We start from the raw sequence: 7,557 nt of genomic DNA on the forward strand, positions 1-7,557 counted from the left end.
AATCCTTGCTGACTCAAGATGGCATTGTATATGTGGCTAAAGGATTTAGTATCTAATGAGATGATACATATAGAACTCTACATCTTATCCCCTCTCTACCACCTGTCTCTGATCAGGTGGAACTAAAAAGTTATAAAGGTACTGGGCCTGGGTGTCTTCTTCAAGCTTCTGGACACTCAAACTTTTCCATGGTACAGGTCACACCTAGATGGTACCTCTCCCTTTCTATTCACAGTCACATGCATCTTATGCTTCTCTCATGATGATTTAGTAGTCTTTTCCAATCTTAATGATCCTATGATTCAGTGATTCTATGAATGAACAGATAATATTAACAACTTGGAAAAGAGGTGTCAGGAAAATAAGTATGTACCTTCACACAGTTTTGCAGCTGTTAACAGCACACTGGTCAAAGCATCACCTTGTGATTCATGGAATAATGCTCCAAACATCACCTGCTCTCACTGATCTGATTTTGGCAATCATGACTTTATATTTTACAGGTGGACCCTTTGTCCTTGCTAATTTGTGTTGATACAGAGAATAGATGAGTACAGGTTTTCAGTGGTCCAATACAGATTATGAATTAAAAGTTCTGTTCGTGACTCATATTTCAGGTTTGTCTAACCTGAAAGGTTCAGAAGGTCTGAATCTGAATTCAGTTTTACTACTTGCTGCACTGAATAGTTCTCAAGCTCCAGATATTTTCACGTATTTCTGTTTCTGGCAGGAGAGCAGGGACAATAAAAATTGCTGGCATACTTGCAGTTCAGTCACTTCTAATTTTTAGGGACTTGTCCTGCTGTATCAAAGAAGTTCTGTTCTTGTAATTGCCAAAATGTTGTTGTTCTGGTTTTTTTTGTTTGTTTGTTTGTTTTCTCTAACTTTCCTTGAGTGTAGCCATTTTTGAGTATGAAGAATATAGAGGTAATATATTTTTAACTTGATAGAGAAGTCATTGAAAACACTCTTCTGTCAGACCTGAAAACAAAACCAAAACTCTGTATCCCAAAGGACCTTTGACTGCAATAAAGTGATTCCAATTGGTATCAGATATCTATCTTTTTTTTTTCTTTTTTTTTTTCTTTTTTTTTTTTCTGAAAAATTGCATCCTGAAAATTAATTTAATTGGCTTTCTGAGCAGTTCTTCCCATTTGGATTGAAAATATATACTCTTTTTTTTAGCATTTTTAAAGCTCTGAAATACATTGTTTCAAAATATTAGTGGCATCCAGTGCTGCGGGAAAACCTCTTGTGACTCTTAAGATGTTAAGGAGTTGTAAGAGAGCTCGGTGTGTTTCTTGGAAAAAAAAAAATACCGGTATGATTCAACATCACATTGTTTGAGCACTATGTCTTTCTGAGTTATTTTAATAGTATTCAGTGAAATACAATGCTAATTAGAGCAAGCAAGAGAAATGTGTCTGCCCTCCAGCTACAAGAAATCTTGGGTGGGGGATTCAGATTTTCTGAGCCATTATCTGGTAGAAGTTGCCAACAAGGAGGTGAGGGGGAAGGGACATCCTGTTCCCTGGGCTCTGCAGGTCATGTGCAAATGCAGTTACTCTACTCAAGTAAAAGAAACGAATATGGACACACAGGCAGCATCTTAAAACAAATTAGGAAGAAATAAGAGGAACGTTCCTTGTTCATTGCAAACAGCCCCAGGTGCATTTAGGAATACATATGATGTTATGTGTCCAGAAAGAGCTGTACTGACTCTACACAGTATGTCTTTCTCTCCAGCCATCAACCCAACTCTCTTCGCCTCTGAAGCAGCAACTGCCAGAAGTATAAGATGCTTTGTGACACCTCCTGCTTGAAACATAGAATATCTTGAGTTGGGAAGGACCCATAAGGATTATTGAGTTCAACTGCTGGCTCCACACGGGACCACCCATGTTTGAGAGTGTTGTCCAGATGCTTCTTGAATTGATCAGTGCTCGACCACATTCTGGTGAAGAACCTTTTCCTAATCGCCAACCTAACTATCCCTTTTCAAAGTTCCATTCCCTTGGGCCCTGTCGCTGTCACAGAGAGCAGAGCACAGCACTGCCCTTCCACTTCCTGTGAGGAGCCTTATACGCCTTGCCTTCACCATCTTTAAAGTCCTCCTTTGGATGCTGTCTAGTAGTTTTATGTCTCTTTTGTACAGTGGAACTCAAAGCTGCGCACAGTACTCAAGAGGAGGGCACACGAGTGCAGTATAGAGTGGGACAACCGCTTCCCTTGACCAGCTAATATCACTGTGAATGAAATGCAGCTCTACTTTTGACATCACTCCAGTTATGGAGTTCAGGTTGTGGTTTGAAGTGCTGAGCCACCTGATGTTTTAATTCAAATTTCATCTGAGATTTCTTTGATCCTTCTATCCTTAAGGAGAAAATAATCACCATCTTTAGGGTTTTTAATGTGTCTGGAGAATATAGATCAAAGCTGGAGAGGCAAAAGTATTCTTGGATAAAAATTAAAAATAAAACTAGAAAAGTGAAGACAAACTTGAAACCTGAAAGCCAATCATGGTTAAGATGTCTGTAAAACTGTTTTATGGGAGATAAACAGGATAAATAGGTAGTATGTTGTGTGCCTCAGATCTTTCCTAGATTCATTCAGTAGAAGAAAATAGGCACTTCCCTGTCTTCTGTGAGCAGGAAGAGACTGTGAGTAGGAAGCAATTCAGTTAACTCAGTTAACAACTGAGCTGCTGCAGAGGATGTGAAATGCATCCCATATGGTAAAGCTGGAACAGATTGCGGTCTTCCTATTCTAGGCGAGAAACCATTGCTTTGTAACTATATTTGTTGGATAGTAGCAACACCTCCATCTTCTTTAGAGGCACGATCTATTTCTTAGGGCTTCTCTTGAATTCAATTAGAGATGGATTGTTTTGTGTTTGTTTGTTGTTTTTTTTTTGTTGTTGTTGTTGTTTGTTTGTTTTTTGGTCTATTTTTTTCAAACAAACACTAAATAATGATCACAGTCTGCATTTTGACTGGCGGATTGACAACATTCCCATGCTCCACTTTGGTAAAGACAAGAGTGGCACTTAACAAGGGGTATATAACATACATTAGAGGTATTTGTGATCATTTGAGACAGGGTAAATAGGTGGATATGACTTTGCCTTCCCATTCCCTGTACTTCCCTAATTTTCTTACTGGAAGAGTTACTCTGTTTCAGCCTCTTCAGGTTTAAGGAAACCACTAATATATATAGGGCATGCTCAGAGGCTTAGCATAATGATTCCCAGAGTAACATGACTATTGCTATTAGCATAATTATGCCCATACTCATTACATGATTCATATTCTTAAATATGTTTTTTTTTTTAGGAGTCACAATTCCCCACTTTATTAGATTTGTCTTTTCTGAAGGATTGTACTAATGTTTTTTAATCAGCCCTTATTTTTCAATTTAACTTGCAAAATTGAAACAGGAAATTTGGTTTCATTTTGAGTAACTTCCCTAATCTGAAATACTGACCTCAGTCACTATATATAATGTGAGAAGAAATCAGAATTGAAGCCTATGACTTAAATCTGTGCCTGCTTGATTTTCCCATCACATTTGCCTTTTTTTTTTTTAATTCTACAGACAGGCCTAGAGTTGCATTTAGATCTATACTCTCTGCGTTCGCCTAGTTAGATATCATATCACCCTTATACCTTCCTATCTGAACCAGGAAATATATATTCCTACAATTTCTAAGGCTGCAATGTGGGTGAGTTCATATAGACCTAAACAGAAACTGAATGGACCACTTATAAACAGTGGTTCCCAATGTCCAACTGCAGAAACCCAATAGGGCTTAGGTGACACAAATTATCATGGATTTCTTCAAGTTTAAAGAAGTTGCCACACTCAATTTTAGAACAGCTGCTACTTAACTCTTGGTCATACGGCAGCATTTAGGAAACTGTCTTGTAAGGGGAAAATATTTTAGAAGTCTCATATATTTATTCATTTCTTAAAAAGCATTTGTGCTTTCAAATGCCATCTTCAGAATGGTTTCTCCAAAGCAAGTCTCTTGATTTGTATGTCAATGAAAATCTTCTGCCTGAAGGAACAAAGTTAAAGGTGAGGGCTGCTCTGAAAAAAAACGCCTCCTATTTAATACGTTGGCCCATGGCATCAAAGGTGGATGCTGATATTATAGCAGTAGAAGTACAGACTTTCCACCAATATTTCATCACATTTGCTTCATGTTGAAAATACTATTTTTTTTTTGCAGCTTTGTCAGTCAAATATATTTGATTTTCCTTCACCCTGTACTGGCACATTTCCATAAAATGCTCTTATTTTTAACATGGACAGTGATTTGACAGAGTTTTCATCTTCCCAGTTAGAGCTGTGTGTGTTTTTTTTGGCTGCTTATGCATATGGAGAAAGGATTAGGAGCTGACTCTCCAAGATTTTGTCTTGGTCAAAATTACCAGTTAATTTGAATGTGGTCTGGAGGACTTGACTCTACTTGACCTCAGGAAGTCCTGCTTCTTGATGCTTATTGCTGCTGAATGACTGCCAATACTCCACTACAACAAAAAGATGAAAATTCACATTGTCTGACTTCAGACATCTAGCAGGTTGGAAATCTCTACTCCATGCAAAGGAAAGAGGTAATTTCCTTCATTTGGAGCTCTGAATTAACTAACTCAAGTGGAATGACTACTCTCTTTTGATAAAAGAATCAGTACACATGCCTCATTTGGTGAACATCTAAATAGTTACACTAAAGACAGTGGATTTTCATACTGTTGCACAACTCATGTCCATTTATCCAACATGTACAAAAAATAGAAATACACTTACAAGGTGCTTCCTTTCTCTTCATTTATTGGAATATGCATATTTAGGTCCAGATACGGTTCGGTTTATAAATGTTCTTTATTTTGAGGAGAATATTAGGAGGGAAGCTCCTCAGAGAATCGAACAACAATGTAGGTTGAACTAGAGATCATCTAACTCAACCCTTACTCATGGCAGTTATAGTCAGATCAGATCTGACTGGAGACCAAACCTGTTTGGGTTTTGAACATTTCCAGGAATGAAAATTCCATGGCCTCTCTGAGTAATCTGTTTCAGAGTTTGACAGTTTTCTCTTGGTATTTTTTGTTTTGCTATGTGCTTCCTCCTTCTCCACCCCTCCATCTATCCTCCATTAACCAAGCTGGAATTTCCCATCATTGTAGCTTAAATCTATTGCCTTTCATCCTTCCTCTGTACATCTCTCAGAAGAGTTTGACATAGTTTTCTATATCCATGCTCATTACATAGTTGTAAATAGCAATAAGATTTTCTCCTCAACCTTTCCTTCTACAGACTGGGCAAGCCCAGCTCTTCTAACCTCTTTTTGCCCACTATGGGCTTCAGCCAATCACTTTGGTTGGTCACACCTATATGTCAATATCTATCTTCTGGTATGGAGCTTAAAACTGAACACAGCAGCCCAGTGTTCTCATGATAATGTTTGTAAAGCTGGTTTCCAGATGGCTGGCCCTTGCCTGTGCTGATGCATGAGGTTATTTCTCCCCAGTAAAGACTTGGCATTTGCTTTTGTTCATCCTCATGTTAACCCACTTTTTTTCAGACCTACCTAGATCCCTCTGGATATCAGCTCTGTCCTTCAGCAATTGACGAATTTGGTGTTGTCCAGAAACATGCTGAGAACACACTCTAACCTCTCATCCAATGTTATTAATAAAGACACTGAAAAATACTGGCCCTTGTATTAGTCCTGGAAGGACACAACTTCAAACCTGCTGGTGGGTCTTTCTACTGCTTTTCTACCACCCTTTGAGCCCAATGACCCACCTTTTTCTGTCCACTTTCCCAGTCACTTCCTATACTCATCTGCCTGAAAAAAAAGTTTTGCATTTGGGAAGGAAAGTGTCTGTCTTGGTCATTCAAATTTTTATAGTACAATCAAAATTTTAATTTTGCTAATATTTAAAATTATTTAAATAAAAATATTTAATCACTAGATTAAATATTTTTCCTTTGGATAATCAAGAATATCTTTGATACAAAGGGCTTATTTAGTATAACACTTCACAAAAACTCACAGGGTGAAATAGAAAAAGTTGAAAACTTAACAATGGAAACCTTTTTTTACTTTTTTTTTTAAATATGTTTTTCTACAATCTCTTTGTAAAAATACGTGCCATCACCCTGGGTGAAAGGTATCTGATATCTCTGGATGAAAACTACTAAGTAGCAGCAAAGGCCTGCTGCAAAGGTGTTGAAAATATTTTGTTGTTATAGAGGATCTTATATTTCATTAACAGAGAGAACAAAATAAGTAAATACTTGGACGTCTGAATGGCTGTCTCTACTCATAAAGTGAAAATCTCATACTCCTTTTCTGTGAAAAGCACATTCTAAAGAAACAAGACTTTAAAGAAATGAGACCATGATCTACATTCCAATCCATTTAGCTGTGAATGAGTCCCATGACAAATGAGTACCCTAGGGACACTCTGATGTTAGTCATCAGAGCCCCCTCTGTGACTTTCCTTATTACTTCACTTCCATTATTGCATAGCAGGACTGTAATTCCAGAGTAGACAAATAAAGCACACAGCAAATTATTTAGTGATATAACTGTTACATACCACATACTGCTTGCTTGTGGCAAAGCCCAGCTGTCTCCTTGGACTTTCTGCCTCTTAACTTTACATAGCAAGTAACCTCTTTTTGGTTGGTGCAATTAATCATGACTAAAATTCAGCCTACAAGTAAGTGCTTGCTGTGTTGGAACCTATCTCTGTAGTATTTGTTAGGAGGCATATGTTGGCAAAGGTATAGTTCACTTAATACTTGTGTAGGTCAAAGCTAAGCAATGCTGTTGTTTGAGTATGTTTGATTACTGCCTCATGCACAGTAAAATATGTGTTGCACGCATATTTATTGTATCCTAACAAATGAGGAGTCACCCATTAATCAGAAAATAGCTATTGCCATGCTGAAATTGTTCACTTGTCCTTGTCCTGTGTCTGTCTCTTGCATATGCTAATACTGACTGCTTTAGAGGAGAGCAAAAATAACCTTGTAGAATAATTGCACCATACCTTAATTTTTTTCCTTCCTGGTGGCCACAATATGGAATCAGAGTTGGAAGGGACCTTTACAGGTCCCTTTAGATGAGTTATACAATGAAATGTGGGAATTAATCCTATAAAGCTGACTTCAATCATAAAAATGTGGATTTGAGTGCTGAGCATCTTTGCTCACTGAATGTTTGTGTAGCTGTCCCTGTGTCCTGTAACATACCTGGATGTTGCAACCTGCTAATAATGAAAATGAAAAATGTGGAAGGAGCAGAAGGGGAGAGAGGATATATTCGCATCACTTACCTCTAACTAGGTAATGGAGCTGTATCAGTTAAGATGTTTGTTTCCCTGGGTCCCATGTATGGGTAATGGAGACAAATGGATTCCTCTGGAGTACTGTGGTAATCTGACTCATCCCTCCCTACTGATTGCACAGCCACTGTGGAAACATCACCCTGCTACCCAAGGTTGTCACCTCACACAAGTGGCAATGGCTTCTACTGTGCAA

The 7,557-nt window shown here is 38.0% G+C and overlaps 1 long non-coding RNA gene across 1 annotated transcript; it reads right to left on the bottom strand.

Moving 5' to 3' along the window:
- Nucleotides 1-3,960: 3,960 nt before the first annotated feature.
- On the bottom strand, nucleotides 3,961-5,843 carry LOC149918436 (uncharacterized). The gene is made up of 3 exons (XR_016465446.1): nucleotides 5,594-5,843; nucleotides 4,434-4,532; nucleotides 3,961-4,057 (listed from the first exon to the last, which is right to left on the bottom strand). It is a non-coding gene; the product is annotated as an uncharacterized LOC149918436 (long non-coding RNA).
- Nucleotides 5,844-7,557: the final 1,714 nt, after the last annotated feature.

The sequence above is a fragment of the Phasianus colchicus genome, chromosome 3, assembly GCF_987193195.1.
Source record: "Phasianus colchicus chromosome 3, bPhaCol1.hap1.1, whole genome shotgun sequence".
Classification (NCBI taxonomy): Eukaryota; Metazoa; Chordata; class Aves; order Galliformes; family Phasianidae; genus Phasianus; species Phasianus colchicus.